Source organism: Felis catus, chromosome C1, assembly GCF_018350175.1.
Source record: "Felis catus isolate Fca126 chromosome C1, F.catus_Fca126_mat1.0, whole genome shotgun sequence".
Classification (NCBI taxonomy): domain Eukaryota; kingdom Metazoa; phylum Chordata; class Mammalia; order Carnivora; family Felidae; genus Felis; species Felis catus.
This window is the reverse complement of record NC_058375.1, coordinates 62454493-62479184: the sequence shown is the minus strand read 5'-3', so window position 1 is coordinate 62479184 and position 24692 is coordinate 62454493. Positions and strand designations below refer to the sequence as shown.

Here is a 24692-nt window from a genome sequence, read left to right as displayed (position 1 = left end):
CTCAGGCTCCCACGGAGGCAGCAGACTAATGGAAAGAGCATTGGCTTTGGAGTTAGTCAGATCTGTGTTCACATCTCAGCTATGTCCTTATTTGCATGTCCTTGGGCAAATCATTTAAATCTTTCCGAGACCCATTTTAGTCATCTATAAAATGGGTTTCGTGATTACAGAACTTGCAGTGTTGGTGTAAGGATTAAATTACATAATTATGGGAAGGCTTTCAACAGATGTTATTTTTTTTCCTTCAATTGTTGCTTAACCATCATGAGATAGAAACATATGACTCTCTTGGCTACTATCGCCAGGGTGTCCTTGCTACTGTGAGTGTCCAAAGACTCGTGTCTGCTGAAGAGCTGTAAGCGAAATAGATAACTGATCATTATCCCAATTGTCCCTATTTCTATAGGTCACACCAAACTTGGTGACCACAGAGCATAGGGATCTGACATAGTGGTTTTTAACTCCAAATTCTATCCTAACTCCTCATCCCACACCATCTTCCCATCACTAAAGGAAGTTGATGATTTCTAGCTACTGTTGCTGGTGGAATCTCCATTCTGTCCACCCTTGGCTACTGCATTCTGTACCAGCTGTTGATGCTGTCTGAGCCTGTCAGAGATCACCAGCTCCGATACCTCAGGTGCTATGGCTGTCAGCTTTGCTGATGGCATTTGTCATCACGACTTCACTTCTTGCTGCTGCGTTTATCACGACGACTCCTGGTATTTCCACCACCTGATCTTCTCGGCCAGGGAAACCTCTCTTCTTACAGTGATTACAGGGGCTAGCCTGACTCTAGGTTTTAGAGCTGTTCTGAGGAACCAGAAACACACGAGGTTCCGGAGGCTGGGTGGGTACATGTTGTCTGAGACACAGCACTCAGGATTTTATATGAACATTCTCAGTGTCCCTGAATGAGTCAGTTTCTAAGAATTGGGCCCAAGGCCCCCCAGTTATTTCCTTCTACCCAAAAATCTTAATTATGGTGTGCAAGGGATTATTTTAGCCTACAAATATCTTCTCTGACACCCAGGTGTAACTAACCAACCATGGGCAGGAGGAAATAAATAGCAAAGTCCTCATCTATGCAGCAATTTATCCTGGGTGGGGAGCTTTGTATTGTATCCTTGGAGTTCATTTTTAAGTATATATAATTATATAGCTGCTGATGCCCAGGAATGGGGTACAATTGTGAATGAAGACACAAATAGAGGAACGATGATTTGAGTGGTGGTAGAGAGTCTGCAGGCAGGTAAATGCAGCTTAGAGTGCATTGCATAGGTTTTCACATCTGGAAGAAATTAGGTTACACACATCTAAGTGATAGCAATTAGTAACAGAAATAGTAAGAGCATAAGACATGTACTTGCTGATCTTTTTGTGGGAAATGAATAAAGACTTTTTGAAGACATGGAGAAAACAAGAAAATAAGAGAATTCCTACTAAGAGACACCGTATCAACCACCTGGGGCTTAGATAATGTAGCTATAAAATGTAAAATCCAAGCCATGACTCTTTTGAGAATAACAAGGGCACTTTTACAACGAAACTTTCCTAGACACAGAATTAGAGGGTATGGTCATCCCAGGCTTACAGCCTCACCAATCGCTAGGGAGGACTGATTGATCGACACACCAAATGTGTGTCTGTGTGTGACTTATAATTTATTGTGATTGTTTATACCCAAGTTAAACGTTGGTGGACTGTACATTACTCAATCTTTAGTAAGGATTCAAGTCATTTGAATTAATCTTTTTGTTTTTCTTACCCATTTTCAAGCTAAAAGAACCCCTTTAGGGATTATTAGAGATACTAGATCCTACTTGAAAATGGTTTCTCTATTTTTATGCTCAAAAAAGGATTACCATTGATTTTATCATTTGAAATGCTAGGTTACCACCAACTTCACCTTACTTCATGCTCTGAAAACTGTGGAATAAATGCTGATGACTGTGCTGCTCATTGGAGTAAATATTTATATTTATGCAACCTACTTATTTCTGTTCACTACTCAGACTTAATTATGTTAGTGCTCCTGTTAGTTAAAATAGATTTCAAAATAAAGTTTAATTTCTTTACCTATTTTACATGCATTATGCTTAAAAGAAAGTACATGCATCCTTTAATATGAAGTGGAGAAAGAACAAATTTTGCTGTATTTTTACGTCAAAAGACTTTACCCTGATCCTGTAGCCTCAAGATAATACCTATCTCTCTCAGCCAAGTCACTTGCTAACATGTATAAAATCATTTAACTTACAAATACTAAATTTGGTCCTAGCCAACAGCGTGCATTCTGCCAACTTATTACAAAATAAAATTTTGCTCTTGATATGAAGAGCCACTACTTCTTAATTTACTTGAATATTGAGTAAGTTAATAAAATGTTCCAACTTTCTTTATAGTCTCAGTTCAGTGCATAGTTTTTCTGCCCATCCCATTTCAAAATCAATCATGTACCTGAAGAAAGTAAAGATAAAGCTCCACACATCTTTCTAGGTACTTATAGCAAAGAGTATATGGCTTGCTTACCTCTATTCCTTCTTCATAGATGGAGGAAAGTCACTCTCTATACACATATATTGTTGGCATTTTGCCATTCCTAATATTGAGTAGATTACTTGTGGGGCATGTCCTTTTTTCTCTCCTTTCCAATCAGTGTCTGATTGGCTTTCCTGTAACCTTATTCTTAAATGTGTATAGCTAACGTAAGGACCTACAATTTCCCTCTTCTAGCTAAATTTTATTTTAAAAAAATAGAATTTTAGAAAAATCTTTTACTAACCACAAGGAAAAAGGAGTACTTTTCTGACAAGATAATGATCTCTTCTGGTTTATTTTCAATGTATTGGTGATTGGGTCATTCCTGCTTGTACCATATGATCTGATGTCACCTGTAACATGTTGGTGGCAAGTAAGCTTCAGTTCTTGAGTTTTGTGAGGACCTGAAGAAATTATGTTGTGTATCAGTGAGCAAACCAACTGTTCTTCGATTTACCTGGAATTAAGAGCAAGCATGTAAGAATATCCTTATTCCTTTGTAGGAAACGAACATGGAGGGTTCTGTTTCTCACTTATCACTAGTCAAAAAGAATTATGATTCTCAGGAGCAAATTGGAAAGTTAGGAGGAAAAACCATTTCCAAGAGTGCAAGTTCCCCAGGTGCTGAAGGGATTGAACACATCAGATCTGATGGATGTATCCATATTGACATTTGTGAAAATGTGCATGAAGAAATATGCATTGATTTTAAAGTGCATGCCACAAAAGTCTAAAAAATAATGCATCATTTTCCATCTTCTAACTTAGATGGAAAAACATGTGTTTTGCTCACAGTTTTGTCTAAGGGAAATGTGAACTCGCAGCCAATTGCATTCACATGCAGGCCCATTTTCCAAGATTGCTTTCAAATGTAAGCATAACATATGTTGTTCTGTTAGAAAAAGAATAATAAAGTGAACTTTTATAATATAAATTCCTAGTATACAGGATTATGGGAAAGGGTAGTGTTATTTAAAACAAGGCATAATTTTTCCTCTAGGTGGATTCATAGGGAGGGGGGGAGGGGGTAAGTGATTTTTAACCCTTGCACATTTTACATTACCCCCATGGTGCCTGTGTATGTGTCTGAACATCTTTCTTCTGTCGGAGTGTAGAGAGTCAAACTCAATAACCACATTAGGAAGAATAACAGGCCAATGGCACATGTGTTGACAGATGTTTCTTACCCAGTGGAAAGGAGATAGAGGAAATTAGATGATGAATTTTAAGGACTGAAGCATATATTGTAGTTTTTCTAAACCTCCAAGTATTGTGTTCTTCCTGAGGTCACCAATTATGTGTTGGCTGCCTTTGGTGATGCTGAAAAGTCCTTAGAGCCTAAATGAATGAGCTTTGGAATTGCTCCCATGATGAACTGCTAACCAATTTGTCTCAACTGGCACTTGAATGCAAAATTAAAAATGAAGGTCTTCTGGACTGCACTGTGGTTTGTGGAAGAGCACTGAATGATTTATTCTCACTCATTTTCTCCACTTTCCACGCTAAAATATTTTTACATGGTCAATAAATTATAAGGGCTGACATTAACAAGATGAACTGTAGATGAAAATATGTGAACCTGAATATTTATAAGAATGTGGAATTGATATTTTACTTTTTCTCAAACCAGCTCTGGACCCATGAGACCTCAGTTAAATAAGGGCATCTAATTTAATTCAGATTAATTTAGTAACAGATCTTGGAGACTGATGAATCATGGGTCATTAATAATGGAAAAGAAGGTACTGAAGTCCTCAGGACATTTTAGCAAAAGAAGGTCGACATGGTTGGAAGTTGTCAGATGAGGTACTTTAACTCCCTTTTTGGGAAGACTTTGGCATCAAACCATGGAACTTGATGCTGACCTGTGGCCATACACGAGTTCTATTGTGCCAGTGATGTCTACTTATCATCCAAGGAATCAGGTTAGCACTTGTCAGGAGTTGCTGAGGGTTGATATTGCAAGCTGTCCCTACAGTGGAAGCATGTTCTAAGAAAAAAGGAAAGGAAGTTTAATGCAGGCAGATTCGTTTAGACATTGGAGTGAAGCTAAAATGTTCTACTTCGAGAAGGTTAAGTGACTTAATCGTGGGTGTGGGTGCGGGTGGAATGTTTTGAGAAATCAAAATACTGCAAAGGGATCAATGAGTGTTTTAGGCAGACAACAGGTGATAGAACTAGCAGCTAACATTTTACAGTAACTTTACAATATACTATGCTTTTTAGTCTACTTATTTTACTTCTGTTAATTCTCAAAACTATACTATGAGATGGGCATGTCTTAGATCCTTTCTAATTTTTTGGTTATGGACTGGCATTTATAACAGTAACAACAAATGTGCATTAAACCTCTGTTGAACACAAGACTCCTTCCTAAGACTTCCTAAGTCTTCCAGCAGGTAGCAGGCAGGCAATTTTAAAAAATCAGAAGAGAAAATCATTGCTAAACACTTCCTACTATATTGATTTTATAGTTGGATTTTGCATTAAAAGCTGAAACCTCCATGTGTTTTTCAGTCCTGAAGGGAAAACCTAACATACTTCCTGGAATTCATTAGGATCTAAATATTGGCATTTTATTTTAGATGCCAACTTCCTGAGCTCAAAGGAATTGACATGACCAGCACTTGGAGTGTATGGGATACTTGTGACCTCATGAACATTGAAATGAGAGATGATGAAGCTTATTTTTAGCAGAGTATTTAGAGGGGCCCCATGAGCTAATTTTCGCTTAGGGCTGCTCATGTAACAGTTGAAGATGTGCTAATAGGGCACACTGCCAAGGTCTATGATTGTTGTTATTTAGCACTTTATTTTAGGAGCTTTAAACATCATCCAGAAATATTTATTAAGTGCATATATGTGCAGGGCAAGGCTGTCTGAGTGTTGGACAAGCTTTGTAGATCTAAGAAGTGATTAATTTCAGCCTTCAGCACATGATGAGGAGTGAGGGCCATTATTCCTTATGGCCTGTTGAACAGAAGAGAGTATGATTTGCTTAGTTCTTTCCACAAAAGATATCAGAGTTTGGAAAACTTGGAATGAAGCCTTTTCTACTCATGTTACCTTACCATGCACTACATATATTCAACATTGAGAAATGAAAAAATAACCTAGGTGGTTTAATGAGAGTGGCAAGATAGTCTTGTCTAATGAATGTAGTGCAAACCACAATCTTTGCCCTAGTAAAGGTGTTTGGTAGGTTTTGTTTGGTGAGATGAATCGAGTTGGGTTATATGAATAATTTTTTATTTTTCATTTATCTACTTCATTGTGTGTTCTAAGATTTGCCATACTTAGAGAATTGCCCTATATATTCAGATCCTATTTTGATTCCTTTGAACACAGTGGGATAGAATGGCCAACATATCAAAAGACAGACTAGCCAAATAATTTTATATGACCTTATTTCTTTGTCAGACTTAATGCTCCGCAATATCCAGATGAAATCCATGTTTCTTCCAGTCCTCTGCAGAAATGTGGAAATCCTCATTCATCAGAATGATCTGGAACTCCAGAGCTAATCAAATTTATTAATGTTGAGTATGGGACAAAAAGTTTTTATCTTTATTGTGGTGAATAATGCTACAATGAACATGGGAGTGCAGATTATCTCTTCAATATTCTGTTTTCATTTCCTTTGGATAAATACCCAAAAGTAAGATTGCTGGATCACATGGTAATTCTATTTTTAATTTCTTGAGGAAACTCCATACTGTTTCCCATGGTGGCTGCACCAATTAACATTCCCACCAGTGCACATGTTTTCTCTTTTCTGCATCCTTGCCAACGCTTAGCTTTTTTTTTTTTTTTAAATAATGGGCATCCTAACAAGTGCAAGTGTGGATCTCTTACTATGGTTTTGATTTGCATTTCTCTAATGATTAGTGATGCTGATCATCTTTTCATGTATCTGTTGGCCATTTGTATGTCTTCTTTAGAAAAAGATCTATTCAGCTCTTCTAGCCAATTTTTAATCAGGTTGTTTGCTGAGGTTTTTTTTTGTTTGTTTGTTTTGTGTTTTTGTTTTTGCTATTGAGTTGTATGAGTCCTTTATATATTTAGGATATTAACCTCGTATCAGATTATTATTTCAAATATTTTCTCCCATTCAATAGGTTGTCTTTTCATTTTCTTGATGGTTTCCTTTGTGGTGTCACAACTTTCAGTTTGATGATGTAGTCCCACTGGTTTATTTTTGCTTTTGTTGCCTTTGCTTTTGGTGTCATATCCAAAAATTTATCACCAAAATTTTGTCAAGGAACTTACTGCTTATGTTTTCTTCTAGCACTTTTATGGTTTAAGTTTTATGTTCAAATCTTTAATCTATTTTGAGTTGATTTTTGTATATGGTGTAAGATAGTGATCCAGTTTCATTCTTTTGCATGTGGCTGTCCAGTTTTCCCAACACCATCTATTTAAGAAACTCTCTTTCCACATTGTCCATTCTTAGCTCCTTTATCATAAATTAACTGACCATATATTTGGGGTTTATTTATGGTCTTTCTATTCTGTTTCATTGATCTATGTGTCTGTTTTTCTGCCAATGCCATACTGTTTTAATGACTATAGTTTTTTTTAATTAAAAAACAATTTTTAATGTTTATTTATTTTTGAAAGAGACAGAGTGTGAGCAGGAGAGGGGCAGAGAGAGAGGGAGACACAGAATCAAAGCAGGTTCCAGGCTCTCAGCTGTCAGCATAAAGCCCAATGCGGGCTCAAACCCACCAACTGTGAGATTATGACCTGAGCCAAAGTCAGGAGCTTAAGCGACTGACCCACCCAGGTGCCTCAATTACTATAGTTTTGTAACACATTCTGAAAGGAGGAAGTGTTATGCCTCCAGCTCTCTTCTAAGGATTAATTTGGCTATTTGGGCTCTTCTGTGATTCCATACAAATTTTAGGATTTTTAAAATTTCTGTGAAAAATGCCATTGATATTTTGATAGAGATGACATTGAATCTGTGGATTGCTTTGGGTAGTAGGGACATTTTGTTAGTCAATTGTTAATCATATTTTGTTAATTTTGTTAATCATTTTGTTAATCATATTGTTAATCAATTTTCCCAGTCCATGAGCATAGAATGTCATTCCATTTATTTGTACCCTCAATTTCTTTTATCAAAGTCTTATAATCTTCAGTGTACAGTGTACCTCCTTGGTTAAATTTATTCCTACATATTTCATTCTTTTTGATGCAATTATAAATGATAGTTGTAAACTCCTCTGATAGTTTGTTGTTAGCATATAGAAATACAACTGATTTTTGTTTGTTAATTTTGAATTCTGCAACTTAACTGGATATGATATTTGTCTTAAGTAAGTAAATACTTTGAAATTTTAATTTCAAGTATTTTATTTTAGTCTAGTGCTTCATTTAGTCAGATAAAGAATTTCAGGTTGAGAGTAATTTTTCTTCTGTTATTTTATGATTTTGTTCTGTTGGTTGTTTTGGATCTGAGTTATATCTGTTTTTTTTTTCTTTTTTTGAAGGCATTATCCAATATCCTCTGGTATCTATTGTTTCTGATGAGAATTCTGATGCCAGTCTCTTTCCATATTGTGTGTAGTTTTCTTTGATTTATCTCTGGAAGTTTTCAGGATCTTTATTCTTGGTGTTCTGAGATTTCACAAAATGAATATAAGGGAATGGGAAAAGCAATATTTAGCTTCTTGGAGTTCTGTGCCACGGAAGTATAGAAGGTTAAAGACATCATACATAGAATTTAAATCTTTAGCCCCAAGTCCCAGGTCATTAGTCTCTCCAGAGTTCTGGAGGAACATGGACTTGCTTCCTCAGTTTGTCTGTCTCTGTGTACTCTAGACTATCACTTCACCTACTGTGCTTAATCAGATGCCACTTCTCTATTTTCTGTTTCCCAAAAATTTTATTGGCAAGTTTCAGCTGTGCACAGCTTTTGTACCATTCCTCTGTCCTTGTAGTATTATTCTCCTGTATTTTTAAAAAATTACTTTACTGTTATTTGACAAGGGTATCAAAGAGTGAAGATATTAGCTATTTTATATTACTGATCCAAAAGTCTCAAAGAGGCTTCATATTATGGGCCTATTCTAGTCACTTAATAGTGTATAGAACATGGCACTATGATGAGAAGGATCGTAAGACAATGTTTGGGCTACGTGATGGAGCACAGAAGGGGAGAAAGGTGATACCCATGGAGTGTAGTGCTGTCTCTATATGCATCACAATATACACAAAACTAGAACATGAAAATATACCTCTCTACAGGATGTATGTAAAAAGAAAACTTGTAGCTGGAATGAATTGAGAAAATAATTAAAATTTTCAAGAAGGACATAGAACATCTAATTTAAAAATGTATACATTTTTATTATATAGAGAGAAGCTGAGTAAGCCATCAGAAACTTTATAGGTGTGCTTGTATTATAAATAGTTCATTTTAAGTTAAAGAACATGGAGTTCTACAATTGATGATTGTCCCAGAATTTATACAAACTTAAAAAATAAATACCGTTGACCCCTCAACAACATGGATTTGAACTGCCTGAGCTCACTTTTTTGTGGATTTTTTTCAATACATACAGTACTGCTAATGTATTTTCCCTTCCTTATGATCTATTTTTTTTAATTGTATTTTTTATTTTTAAAAACTTACTTCCAAATTGGTTAGCATATAGTGCAAAAATAACTTCAGGAGTAGACTCTTTACTTACCCATTTAGCCCATCCCACATTTTAGTGCCCCTTACCCATTTAGCCCATCCACCCTCCCACAACCACTCCCATAACCCTCAGTTTGTTCTCCATATTTAGGAGTCTCTTCTGTTTTGTCCCCCTCCCTGTTTTTATATTATTTTTGTTTCCCTTCCCTTATGTTCATCCGTTTTGTCTCTTAAAGTCCTCATATGAGTGAAGTCATATGATTTTTGTCTTTCTCTGGCTGACTAATTTCACTTAGCATAATACCCTCCAGTTCCATCCACGTAGTTGCAAATGGCAAGATTTCATTCTTTTTGATTGCCGAGTAATACTCCATTGTGTGTGTTTGTGTGTGTGTGTGTGTGTGTGTGTGTGTGTGTGTGTGTGTTGCCTGAGTTGTTAATGTTATCCATTCTGACAGGTGTAAGGTGGTATCTCATTGTGGTTTTGATTTATATTTCCCTGATGATGAGTGATGTTGAGCATTTTTTCATCTGTGGGTTGGCCATCTTCTTTGGAGAAGTGTCTATTCATGTCTTTTGCCCATTTCTTCACTGGATTATTTGGTTTTTGGGTGTTGAGTTTGATAAGTTCTTTATAGATTTTGGATACTACCCCTTTATCTGATATGTTATTTGCAAATATCTTTCCCATTCTGTCGGTTGCCTTTTAGTTTTGCTGATTGTTTCCTTCACTGTGCAGAAGCTTTTTATTTTGATGAGGTCCCAGTAGTTCATTTTTGCTTTTGTTTCCCTTGCCTCTGGAGACGTGTTGAGAAAGAAGTTGCTGTGGCCAAGATCAAAGAGGTTTTTGCCTGCTTTCTCCTCGAGGATTTTGATGGCTTCCTGTCTTACATTGAGGTCTTTCATCCATTTTGAGTTTATTTTTGTGTATGGTGTAAGAAGGTGGTCCAGGTTCATTCTTCTGCATGTTGCTGTTTGGTTTTCCCAGCACCACCTGCTGAAGAGACTGTCTTTATTTCATTGGATATTCTTTCCTGCTTTGTCAAAGATTAGTTGGCCATACATTTGTGGGTCCATTTCTGGGTTCTCTGTTCTGTTCCATTGATCTGTCTGTTCTTGTGCCAGTACTATACTGTCCTGATGATTACAGCTTTGTAGTATAGCTTGAAGTCTGGGATTGTGATGCTTCTGCTTTGGTTTTCTTTTTCAAGATCGCTTTGGCTATTCAGGGTCTTTTCTGGTTCCACACAAATTTTAAGATTATTTGTTGTAGCTCTGTGAAGAATGCTGGTGTTATTTTGATAGGGATTGCATTGAATATGTACATTGCTTTGGGTAGTGTCGACATTTTAACAGTATTTGTTCTTCCTATCCAGGAGCATGGAATCTTTTTCCATTTTTTTTGTGCCTTCTTCAATTTCTTTCATAAGCTTTCTATAGTTTTCAGCATATAGATTTTCACCTCTTTGATTAGATTTATTCCTAGGTATTTTATGGTTTTTTGTGCAACTGTAAATGGGATCTATTCCTTGATTTCTCTCTCTGTCGCTTCATTGTTGTTGTATAGGAATGCAACCGATTTCTGTATGTTGATTTTATATCCTGCAACTTTGCTGAATTCATGAATCAATTCTAGCAGTATTTTGGTGGAATCTTTTGGGTTTTCTATATAGAGTATCATGTCATCTGCAAAGAGCGAAAGTTTGACCTCCTCCTGGCTGATTTGGATACCTTTTATTTCTTTGTGTTGTCTGATTGCAGAGGCTAAGACTTCCAATACTATGTTGGATAACAGTGGTGAGAGTGGGTGGACATCCCTGTCTTGTTCCTGTCCTTAGGGGGAAAGCTCTCAGTTTTTCCCCATTGAGGATGATATTACTGTTGGGTCATTCATATATGGCTTTTATGATATCGAGGTATGCTCCTTCTATGCCTACTTTCTACAGGGTTTTTATCAAGAAAGGATGCTGTATTTTGTCAAATGCTTTCTCTGCATCTGTTGAGAGTATCATATGGTTCTTGTCCTTTCTTTTATTGATGTGATGAATCGCGTTAATTGTTTTGCGGATATTGAACCAGCCCTGCATCCCAGGTAGAAATCCCACTTGGTCGTGGTGAATAATTTTTTTAATGTATTGTTGGAGCCAGTTGGCTAATATCTTGAGGATTTTTGCATCCATGTTCATCAGGGAAATTGGTCTATAGTTCTCCTTTTTAATGGGATCTCTGTCTGGTTTTGGAATTAAGGTAATGCTGGCTTCATAGAAAGAGTTTGGAAGTTTTTCTTCCATTTCTATTTTTTGGAACTGCTTCAAGAGAATAGGTGTTAACTCTTCCTTAAATGTTTGGTAGAATTCCCCTGGAAAGCCATCTGGCCCTGGACTCTTGTTTTTTGGGAGATTTTTGATTACTAATTCGATTTCCTTACTGGTTATGGGTCTGTTCAAATTTTTTATTTCTTCCTGTTTCAGTTTTGGTAGTGTATATATTTCTAGGAATTTGTCCATTTCTTCCATATTGCCCATTTGATTGGCATATAATTGCTCATAATATTCTCTTATTATTGTTTTTATTTCTGCTGTGTTGGTTGTGATCTCTCCTCTTTCATTCTTGATTTTATTTATTTGGGTCCTTTGCTTTTTCTTTTTGATCAGACTGACTAGTGGTTTATCAATTTTGTTAATTCTTTCAAAGAACCAGCTTCTGGTTTCATTGATTGGTTCTACTGTTTTTTTGGTTTCGATAGCATTGATTTCTGTTCTAATCTTTATTATTTCCTGTCTCCTGCTCATTTTGTGTTTTATTTGCTGTTCTTTTTCCAGCTCCTTAAGGCATAAGGTTAGTTTGTGTATCTGAGATCTTTCTTCCTTCTTTAGGAAGGCCTGGATTGCTATATACTTTCCTCTTATGACCGCCTTTGCTGCGTCTTTATGATCTTCTTAATGACATTTTCTTTTCTCTAGCTCAATTTTCTTTAAAATATAGTATACAGTGCATATAACATGCAAAATATGTGTCCGTTGACAGCTTATGTTATTGGCAAGGCTTCCGGTCAATAATAGCTATTAATCATTAAGTTTTGGGGATATTGAAAGTTATATGCAGATATTTACGTATGTAGGCAGTTAGTGCCCTTAACCCCCACATTTTTATGAGTCATCTGTAGATTCAAGAAGGGTTGGGATAAATTTATGAATTGTAGATAAAGGCAATTATAGCAGTGAATGAAGGAAATTGGGGGATATTTACTGATTTATTTACTTCTAACATAAAAGAACTTGCCATTATTGAAAAGGTATGTCCACTTGATAGGATGGGCTTAATCAGCACAGCATTTATTATGAAACCATTATTCAGAGCTATTCAGCTTCTCAATGCATTTTATACCCAAGTAGAAAACCATGCAAGCATTGTAGTGATCTTGAAAAACTGTGTACAATAGTAGAATGAACACTGATGAGTTAAAAGACTTGGATTTCAGTATTGGATAAACAGATAACTCCTTGAAAGCCTGAGTTAGTCATTTAGACTTCTCAGCAGGACTTCATCTTTAATGAGTGATGGAACTTCCATCCTTCTAAGACTCTGTTAGCTCAGGAGAAATCATGCATCCCATCTTTCTTCTTCTACAGGCTGCATACCTCCTTGCTAAAAGGCCTACATCACTTAGCATAGATCAAAGTACTGCTAACATTTGCAAAAACCAAATGCCCCAATATGCTTATTATAGTCACTTCTTTATTATCCAGGCTAACAGACAGAAAAAATAGAGAATAATCTGTTTTAAGCAGATGGGTTTTTTAAAAAATGTACTTGGCTTGAAATAGCATCACACTAGTAGTATTTTAACAAGAATTTTCTTTCCAGGTTATGTTTTACTTTGGCTAGTAGAAGAGTTGGTGGATATTTTCTGAGAACACAACAATTTCACATTTGGAGAAGGCAGCTTTAGAATGCACTCAATATGAAATGTTTTACATTTGCTGTTAATAATCCCCCAAGAGAATGAGCTACAGCTGGATAAAATTAGTAATAACAATACCTATCCTTTATAGCAATTTGTGGTGGTTTTAAAAGATGTCTGTAATTCTTTAACACTCTTTCTGTGAAGAGATGGAGTCTGTGTCCCCTCCTACGAAGCAGAGGGTGACTTGGTAACTGCCTTGAGGAATACGGAGCAGCAGAAGTGATGCTATGTAACTTCTGGGTTTAGATTAGAAATGACTATGCCTCGTCTGCTAATTTTTCATAGGATACTAACTGTTGGAGCTCCAGCCACCATGTAGGAAGTCTGGCTATCCCGAGGCTGCCTTGTGGAGAGTCTACATGGAGTGATGACATATGGAAAGAAAAAAACAGCCCCATATCCTCCACTAACCAGATGTTTGCATCATTCCAGCCCAGGCAGTGTAAGTGAAGACACTTTAGAGGTATGCGAAGGCCTGGTCACTGTCAGACTTCAACTCCATGACAGACCCTGAGGAAAAATTGTCTAGCTGGGTCTTATCAAAATCCAGCTTCGTTATCAAAATAATTCATGGTTATTGCTTGAAGTCATTGTTTTTGGTGGGTTTTTCTGCAGCAATAGGTAACTAGAACTTCACACTTTCAAAATCACTTTTATCTCTCATATTTCCCAGGGCAGCCAAGCTTATAATCCTGTTTTGTAGACAAAGAAACCGAGACTCAGAGAAGTTAAACGGATAGGCACACTAGTCTTGTCCAAGTTCCCCTTTCCACCAATGAGGAAATGAGGATCACAGAGGTGAGATGACTCACAAAAACCACAGCCTGTCAGTGGAAGAGCTGAGACTCCTTCCAGTCCCCTGTCTAATACATAGCTATATATAGGTCCCCTGCTCCACACTAACTAGACTTTCTTTCCATTCAGGGAAATAGAAGTGGCCAGGATCCCTTCCCCATTCAGTTTGTGTTGTCCTTGGATCTGAGAAATAGTAGAAAGAGCATAGGTCTTTTGGTGACAGAAGGAATTCTTTCAAATCAACATGCTGGCTGTGTGCTCATAATTAAGTTCCTTAACTTCTCTGAACCACAACTTCATCATTTGTAAAGTGGGGATCAAAGTGCTTCCTCTGCAGTTTTGTTAGGGAAATAAGATATAATGAATATAAATTGCCTGGCCCAGTATAAGTACCCAATAGATACATCTAATAGAAAGTCTTCTGTAAAATAATTTTGGTTATCATCATTATCATTTTAATTTTTTCCCAGAGGATCTAAAATAATAAAAGTGATAATATCATAGTATTAAGATAATAACAGCAAATTATTGTTTAAATCATGTAATCCTCACAATCAGAACATGACATAGGTAATACTCACACTTTAAGATGAGGAAACAGACATGGAGTGGTTAAGTAATGTGCCAGTATTAGTTAGGGTTTGAATCTTGGCAGACCAGGAGAGGAGGAAAAAGTGATGTTTTAGCACAGTGGTAAAAAAATCTGTTTTGTTCCTATTTGACCTCCCCATAAGGCCCTTTAGGGGAATAAAACTAAGTGTAGTATGCCTGATAACAGCCAAATTATCCACCAAGCCAGATCATTTCCCAGTCTTGCTAGAGAGTAAATTAGATTCTATGTAATTGCATCTAATGTTAATGTTGCCTATGAAAAAAAGGATGTCTGGGATTCATTGTCTAAAGTCTTCAGTGTAATTTTTATGCTCCAGATAAGGGCTTCTAACTTGAAATGTGTATGCCCTAATGATGCTACAAAACATGTTTGCAAACTGAAGAACAAAATACCACCATTAAGGACTAATTCAGGCTTGGGCTAAGCCTGAAATGTCTGTTTGAATTGCACTATAGTTTTCAGATTCATGATTTAAGATATTTCTTAGTAATCTGTCTTTATTGTAATGTTACAACTATCTAGTACATGTAGATTATATTATTTTTTTGTTTTTACATTATAGAAAGCTTTGTCATTGGTCAACATTGTGTTGTTCTTTAGTCCATAATGTAACACCGTTATTACACTAGTGCACATTTCTCATAGAAAAGTATCTTATAAAGTTGCATGTTGTCACAAAGTAATTCTAACATTTTTGATCATTTCTCTTAGCAGCTCACTAAGTATTGCTCTCTGGGGAAGGTCCGGGGAAATATGTCATATGTTAAAGCTCAAAGGCACATTTACTCACAAGCTCTTGATTTACTCAGAACTCAGACTATTACAACAGTCGCCTCCTGCTCTATACCTTTCTCTCCTGCCCTCCGCAAACATCTTGTGTCCCTTCCTCATCATTCCCCACAGCTCATATAACCAATGAAAATGCATTGCTTAACTAATATAGTGGCATGTATGCTTTTGATTCAGGAAAGGGGAGCTGATGAGTTAGCATATGAATTAAGGCCAGCCTTTCACTTTGATAGAAACAATTGGTGCTTACATGATATCATCTGAGATGGCTAGGAAGCTAAGTGTCCACTCTCAAGTTTTTCTCAATTTTGGTAGCCATGTCTAAAATTTTACTAATTTCTACAGTTTTGATAACACAAACACATAGAAATTCAGTATGAAATAACTCAAATATACAGTCAAGCAAGTAAGAAAAAGAACATACATATGCTAGAATTAAGAGTGAACAATAGGGACACCTGGATGGTTCAATCAGTTGAGTGTCCAACTTCAGCTCAGGTCATGACCTCATGGTTCGTGGGTTTCAGCCCCACATCAGGCTTTGTGCTGTCAACACTGAACCTGCTTTGGATTCTCTGTCTTCCTCTCTCTCTGCCCTTCCCTCACTAGTGCATGTGCTCTCTCTGTCTCTAAAAAAAGAGTGAACGATAGCCATAATGATATTCGTGTGAGCTCATGAAGCCATGGACCAGGAAGATTTAGAACCTATATACAGGACTTAAAATCTACTCATGAAAAAAAAAATGTGGACTACACAAAGAAACAATCCATCAGAGGACAGAGATTACAACAAAAGGATTTTGCAGCCTAAGAATCTGAAAAGTCAGAACTACCCAAAAAACCCTAAAAATGTGTATTTAAAGTGATTGAAGAGACAGAAAAGGAAATAAGGATTTTTATGAAATTACAAGGCACTGTAAGAACAAGATTGTTTGAAAAAGGACACTTTAGGAATTAAAAATAGTCACTGAAGTTCAATAGTTAATGACCACTCTATGAGGAAAGTACTGTCATCATCCTGTGCATACAACAGATAAATTGAGGCTCAGAAGGCTAAATAATTTACTCAAGTACACATAGCCTATAAATGGTGAAGTGGACTTGAATTCAAGTCTCTCAGATTTCAAAGTTTATGTTTTTAACTATTACACTATACTACCTAACAAAAGTATGACTTCTATAGCTATATTATATATATATATATATATATATATATATATATATATAATGTGTGTGTGTATATATATATATACACACACACACCCTTATTATATTATATGTATATATTATGTATATATATCATTTATATATTATATATTTATATGTTATATATTTATATATATAAGCATGCCAACACAAAGATATAGTAATGCTAATAGTGGTGAATTATGGTAATTGATTTATTTTTAATTTTCTCCATATCTATAATTTTCAACATTAAATATTATTACAGTAATAATAAATCACTTCATCTTTATTTGGTAAGTACATTAGGTAACACAAAGAAAAGGTGCAATACAAAGCAAAATAAACTTCAATAAGGATAAAAAGCAATTAGGCTCAGCTAAGGAGAGAATGTATGGTATGAAAACTAAATCTAAGAAATTACCTAGACTGCAGTGGAAATAAAAGTTATATATTCTATTTATGATTTTTAGTGGCTGCCTTGTATTTTTAACATGAATACCTGATTTTACATAATCTGAAATTAATCAATACCTTTATCCTCTTCCAAAACAAGTTCTAACTTTTGACTCTGATCATCTCTATGTTTCAAATATAGTTTTTACTAATGTTTTATTTCCAACGTCTTTGTATGGCTCCATTATTACTTTTGTTGTATTTCTTAATACAGTCAGTGCTTGTTTAGTTGCTCACTGCTTTTTAGATCTCAAGTTTCCATCTTCTTAAACTATGCAGATTATTATTTCATGGCAGTGTAACAGATTACTGCAAACTTAGTGGTTTGAAACAACATACATCTGTTGTCTCTGTTTTTGTAGATTAGGAGTCCAGACATAGGCCAAAGCTTGGGCCTGTGTTCAGTCTCACAAAGTTGAAATTAAGGCACCACACTATTTTCTGGAGGCTCTAGGAAAGAATCTGCTTCTAAGATCATTCAATATATTGACAGAATTCAGTTCTTTGTGGTTATAGGACTTATATTTTAATTCTATTGGTAGATGCTTGCCAAGGGTCACTGTTCTCTCCTTAAAGCTGTCCATAGTCCCTTGCTATGTGACCTTCTCAATACCCTCACATACTTCGACTTTCTCTGACTTCCTCTATCTCTAACCTCTACACCTAGATTTAAAGGACTCATGTGATAATTCCCCTATTTTAAGATGAACTGATTTTGAAAGGCCAATACATCAGCAAAATGTCTTCACAGCAGTACCTAGATTATTGTTTAACTTAATGACTAGTAGGAGGTATGTTTACAACCAGGGTGAGTATGGTGGGACCATGGTAGAATTCTACCTACTACAAACTTTTAAAAATTTTTTTTAAAAGAGAAATTATTAGTAATAAAACCTGTAATATTTTTCATCTTAAAGTCTCTATATAACTTCACTTTTATTTATTTATTTTTTAAATTTTTTTTTCAACGTTTATTTATTTTTGGGACAGAGAGAGACAGAGCATGAACGGGGGAGAGGCAGAGAGAGAGGGAGACACAGAATCGGAAACAGGCTCCAGGCTCTGAGCCATCAGCCCAGAGCCTGACGCAGGGCTCGAACTCACAGACCGCGAGATCGTGACCTGGCTGAAGTCGGACGCTTAACCGACTGTGCCACCCAGGCGCCCCAATATAACTTCACTTTTAAATGGTTGTTTAGCTCGATATAGAGTTTTATGTTGACAGTAATTTTCTCTTAGCATGAAAATATTATTCCATTGTCTTCTGACTTCTGTTGTTGCCTACAGATCTGCTGTCAGTTGAATTTTCAATATTTGCAACCAACCAGTCTTTTTTAAAAAGTTTGTTTGCTTTTAAATTTCTTTTAGTTTTTGATGTCCTACAATTTCACTAAGGTCTGTCTAGTGTGGGCTTAGCTTTATTTATTTTGCTTCTTACATTTCCTGAGTCTGAGGGTTCATTGCATTTTGAAAAATTTTTACCAACTCTCTGAAAATTTTCTCTCTTTCCTTTTTTCCTTCTGAAACATCCTTTAACCTTAGGTTACTATTTCTCATTCTACCCTCCAAGTCTCCTTATTTTGCTTTAAAATTTTTCTCTTTAATTCAATGGGATGGATTCTGAATAAATTAAAGGTCCATGTAATTCTCTTTTAAGCTGTGTTTAATATGTATTTAATTCATCCATTGACTTGCTAATTTCAAAGATGCTGTCTTTCATTTGTGGTCATTCTCTTTGGTTCTTTTTAAAATCTTCCTGATATATTTCTCTTTTTTTTCCTTCATGTTGTCACTTCTTTACTTTATATCCTAATTTATTAAAAACATATGAATTTACAATTATTTGGCAACTAATATAGTAATAATTGTTTTACTCAAGAATTATCACTAGGTCCTGAAATTAATGAGTGAAAGTTTGGCAAGAAATGGGATACTTAACATAGTTTCAAAATATCTCCCCACACGAAATTTATTAATTACAAAGGAGAAATAGTAACTTTATAGTGAAGAAACCTGGCCCACATTACTTAGTACTCAAAGCTAACCTCTACAGTAGTAGGGAAAATAGACATCATTTTCCTCCTGGTATGATGCATTGAGAGGATACAATATTACTGCCAAAAATGCCTAACATTAATCATAAGGCTTTGACCCCCATTAATTGTAATTTCCTTTTTGAGAGCTACAGAGTTCTATTAATCTATAATGATGTAATATATATTACCTACTTATTCAGGATATTGGATTTAGAGATATATGGACCTGATTTTCAGATCTTTAGCCAATATCCACCTTGAAGATATAAAGAGTTGAAGTTGAAATGGCTGAGAAAGAGGGTTACTCTGGAGATAGCTGTTGATATGTTGTGCATTTCCATTCTTTAGGGATAAAAAGGTTTCTTCCTCCCCCGTTTTGATCTAAATAAGAAAGAGGGCTTCAAGGTAATTACTTGGAGAGGCTGACCTATTATCCTGCAGTCTGGAAGCATAAGGATGGCAAAAGAAACTGGAGATAGATTGGCCCAATACAGTAGAGCAGAGTGGAAGAGGACTACCTTGGGAATAAAAAGCCCTTTCACCAACAGTATGACAGGACAAGGATGGATGAGTTTTTCTTGTGGATCAAATATGGACCACATGGAACAGAGGCAATATGGAGCTACTTTGAATTCCATACCCCACCCAAAAGAAACTGCATGGATTGTGGTGTGGCCCCAATGACAGAGCTGACTACCACATTCTCAGAGGATGAAGGAAGAATTTTAAGCAGTAAGCAAGCAACAAGTAAACATCAAGGAAGTTGCAGTTGGAGAGATCCAATGAGGATATCGCTGAGGAACACACAGGAACATCCTATTAGAAGAAGAATCAGCTTTAGAACACTTCTGCACTCAAAGGGTTCCATCACAGATTACTCCTATGCAACTGAAGTAAGATCTTTCCTGCTGCTTACCAGTTCTTCTTAATCCTCACCTCCAACCCTGAAGGACCCAAAGAAGGTGTAAAAATAGTGAAAGGAGAAGAAAAATAAGTTAAAGAGGAAAGCCAAGAGTTCCCTTCCACCATTCTGGACTTTCGGGCCTAAAGCAATAGCAAGCTGGGGTAGGAAAGTAGGATAAAGTATGGTGGTAGTGATAAGTATAAGGAGCAGTGATTATGCCACTATTAGTCCTATAAAAAGTAGGATAAAGTATGGTGGTAGTGATAAGAATAAGGAGCAGTGATTATGCCACTATTAGTCCTATAAAAAGTAGGATAAAGTATGGTGGTAGTGATAAGAATAAGGAGCAGTGATTATGCCACTATTAGTCCTATAATGAGACTCTGATTATGCATAAAAGTGACTTCCATTATCTGACTATACTGGAAAGATTCTGCCAAGATTTTATTGTTGTAGTGAAGAAGACGCAGCCCATTAAGTCTGAAGAGACATCAGTGAAAAAGATGTCATTTTATTTCATTTGTTGTTGTTGTTGTTGTTATTGTTGTTGCTCATATCCTACTGAATTCAGCCCATTCAATATCTAGGTTTCATCTACAACTTGTCCCAGGTTATGTGGTAGTTAACAAAATTGAAACAAATTCCAGGACTATTTATACTCCATGATAATGAATTTCTTTGACTAAAAAGAGAGCATGAGAGAGAGAGAAAGAGAGACAGAGAATATTTGGTATTTATCTGCATAATTAGAAAGCTCAGTTACATCTCTGGATAATTTTTGGCCCCAAGGATAAGCACATGTAAATCCTGGATCCACAAAATCTTCTCTCCAAGAAGGACAAGCCAAGTGTTGGCTGGCTTGGGTATGGAATTCCCCCAGACATGAGGCCAAAACTTTGAGAGGCCTGAATTTCCCTGGGGAGCCAATACTCACAGAGAGAGCAGATGGTTTCCAAAGTAAAACCTAGAGAGAGTGTTCCCCAAAGGGGACTGGATCTTAGGTTTTTGGCAGAGATGTGGGTGTTTCACTAGTAGAGTGAAAACATCCCACCTCCCCAAGTCCACCTCCCTCCATACACACACTTGTAGAACATTTTCTACACAATGACAACACACAGAATGGTGTTCACCACTAAAAGATGATCATATCTTCCTGTTGAACGCAGTGGGCTTTTCAGACATATCTTGAGGAGCCTGTGTTTTGTCGATAAACCTCTAGTAAGACCCAGAGGGAAACCAGAACACAGACTTGGGATTTGAGGCTGTAGCCTGGCTAGTGACAGGAACCAGGCCTGAGCAGCCCTTCTCTGTGGAGGGGCTGGCAGGGAAGGGGGAGGGGAAACCAGGTGCAGAAAGGGAAGGGGATTTCATGTAGGATCTGCTTTCAGCTCTGCATCAGATGGAAATATCACTCTCACTGGAAACCGTGTTAATGAATGACAATTCAAGCCCATAGGGTGTACTGTTTTATAATACAGTATTTGTTTCCCAGAGCTGTTGGCCCGACTATTTGCGTGACATTTGTGTTATAATGTAATGTGGCCCCATGTGTTGTTAAAGGCAGGACACCAGGCAGAAATTAGATGTAAATTTTCTACATGAAATTTGCCATCTAATCACTCTGCCAACTCTAAAGCTATGAAAACTAAGACTTCAGCTCTTTTCAAGCAAACTATATGAAGCTGACTGGAAGACTCAATACTGACAGGAAGCTTTGAAGTTGGGTTTATTTTTCCGCCATCTCCTCTTTTTTTTTTTTAATGTTTATTATTTGAGAGAGACAGAGACAGAGACAGAGACAGAGAGCAAGCAGGGGAGCGGCAGAGAGAGAGGAACAAAGTGTATTTATAGAAAACCTACAGGTAATGGGCTTGCCTGGGTGGCTCAGTTGGTTAAGCATCTGACTCTTGATTTCAGCTCAGGTCATGATCTCACAATTCATGGGATTAAGCCCTGCGTTGGGATTCTCTCTCTCTCCCGCTCTCTCTCTGCCCTCTCCGCTCACATTCTTTTTCTCAAAATAAATAAATAAACTTAAAAAAAGAGTGAAAGCCTGAATGTTTTCCTCCAGGGTTCTATTCAGCTAGCCAGTATGCTAAGAAAGGCATGCAGATTGGAAAGAAAGAAATAAAGCTGTCATATTGTAGACACCATGATTGGGTACACAAAATACTAAGAAACCTAAAGAAAAGGTACTAGAACTTATGAATGAGTTTAGCAAGGTCACAGAATACAAAGTCAATATACAGAAACTAATTGTATTGCCATATACAAGCACAAAAATACTCCTGAAAATTAAAATTTAAACATGAAAAAGTGCCATTTACTATCGTAAAATAGTACAAATAGTACAATAAAATAGTACAAATCCTAGGGGTGCCTGGGTGGCTCAGTGTCCAACTTCAGCTCAGGTCATGATCTCATGGTCCGTGAGTTCAAGCCCCATGTTGGGTTCTGTGATGATAGCTCGGACCTGGAGCCTGCTTTGGATTCTGTGTCTCCCTCTCTCTCTAGCCCTCCCCCGTTCATGCTCTGTCTCTGTCTCAAAAATAAAAATAGATATTAAAAAAAATCACATCTTTAAAAAAATATATATACTACAAATCCTATAAACTGAAACTAGCAAACACTAATGAAATTAAAGAAGACCCAAACCAGTTTAAAGATGTACCTTACTTATGAATTAGAGAACTCAATATTATCGTCACTTCTCCCCAGATTCACCTATAGATTCAATTCAATCTCAGTCAAAATCCTAGCAAGTATCTTTGACAGAAGTTGACAAACCTTCTTTTTAAATATATATGGAAATGCATGAAATCTAGAATATGTAAAATAATACTGAATGAGAATATAGTTAGGTACACGTATTTTATCTGATTTCAAGATCTACTGTAAAGCTACAGCAATCAAAACAGTGTGGTATTGACCTAAGGATAAAAATATAGATTAAAATAAAAGAATTGGTAATCCAGAACAGAACCCCCACATAAAATCAATTGATGTTGTACATGTTCCCAGTATAATTCAATTTATAAAGAAAATTACTTTTTGACAAGTCATCATGGTGAAGTTTAATATGTATATGGGAAAATAATAGAACTTGATATTTACCTCATATCATACTTTTAAAAAAAATGATAAATAACCAATAGGCAACATGAAAAGGATGAACATCTTTGGCCATTAGGGAAATGTAAAACCACAAAAAATGAAATATCAGTAGAGACACAGAAGATGTGAACAACACAATCAAAAATGAACTCATTGACAATTAAATAATATTACATCCAACAACTGCAGAATACACTTCTTTTCAGGTACTTATGATAAATTCAAGGTAAACTATATGTTGGACCATAAAGAAGTCTCAGTAAATTTTAAGAGGATAAAAATTATGTAGACAGTATTCTCTGACAATAAAGTATTTATAAATAATAAAAGTATCTAGGAAAACGCCAAATATGTTGAAAATAAACCACATATTTCTGAATAATTCATGAGTCAAGGAGAAAGTCATAAGGGAAATTACAGTATGTTTTGCATTGAATGACAACAAAAAATGTGACATATTAAAACTTTGTTGAGTGCAGCTAAAGCAGTATTTGGAGGAAAACATCACTTTAAATTCTTATATTTAAAAAGAAGGTTTAAACTCAATGACCTAAAGTTCCCTATAAGAAACCGGATGAAAATCAAGAAAGTAAACCCAAAGAGTAGAGTGAAGGAAGCAATAAAGAAAATTAGTCAACAAAATGAAAATAGAACATAGAAAACATTAATAGAGCCAGAAAGTGATTCTTTGTAAAGACCAATGATATTGACAACTTTCTACCTAGAATGACAAAGATAAAAGAGAAAAAAGTTTACCAATATCAGGAATGAAAAAAATTATTACCACAGATCCTGAAGACATTAAAAGTATAAGTGAATACTATAAATAACTTCATTGCAACAAACTTGAAAATGTATAAAATATTTTCCTGAAAAATCAACTTAATAATATTGACACAAGGAAAAAAATGGAGAAATTTGAATGCACTTTTATGTATTTAATTAATTGACTTCGTTATCAAAACCCTTCTCCAAAAGAAAATTCTGACCTAAGATGGTTTCACTGGTGAAGTCTATCAAACATTTAAGGGAGTAATAAGTCCAGGCTTATCTTACAAAACATTTTCAGAAAACAGAGGATGGAAGATCACTATCCAACTCATTCATGAAACCAGCATAATACCAAAATTTGACAAAGACATTACAAAAAGCTGGAAGTTGTGGACCAATATTTCTCAATAGAGCATAATACCAAAACTTGACAAAGATATTACAAAAAGCTGGAAGTTGTGGACCAATATTTCTCAATAGAGCATAATACCAAAACTTGACAAAGATATTACAAAAAGCTGGAAGTTATGAACCAATATTTCTCAATAATATAGATGCAAAAAATTTTAACAAAATATTAGCAAAAACAAATTGAGCAACATATTAAAAAGACAATACATGGTGATCAAGTAGGGTTATCCAAGAAGGAATTTAAGGTTGATTTTATGTGTAAAAATAAAGCCGTGTAATTAATCACTTTAACAGAATAGAGGAGAAAAACCCCACATGATTATTTCCAGATTTTCAGACAAAGCATCAACACTCATTCATGGTAAAAGCCCTTAGCAAAATAGGGAAGTAAGGAACTTCCTTAAAGTTCCTTAAAGGGCATTTCCCCCCTGAAATTGAGAACAAACAAGGATGCCCACTTTCCA

General features: G+C 35.9%; 1 long non-coding RNA gene across 1 annotated transcript in view; it reads left to right on the top strand.

Annotated features, from left to right (window-relative positions):
* Window positions 1-24692, top strand: part of LOC109502399 — an 88058-nt gene that overhangs the window by 6996 nt on the left and 56370 nt on the right. The window contains exon 2 of the long non-coding RNA XR_006584411.1: window positions 13440-13596. This is a non-coding gene — a long non-coding RNA (uncharacterized LOC109502399). The remainder of the gene's footprint in view (window positions 1-13439; window positions 13597-24692) is intronic.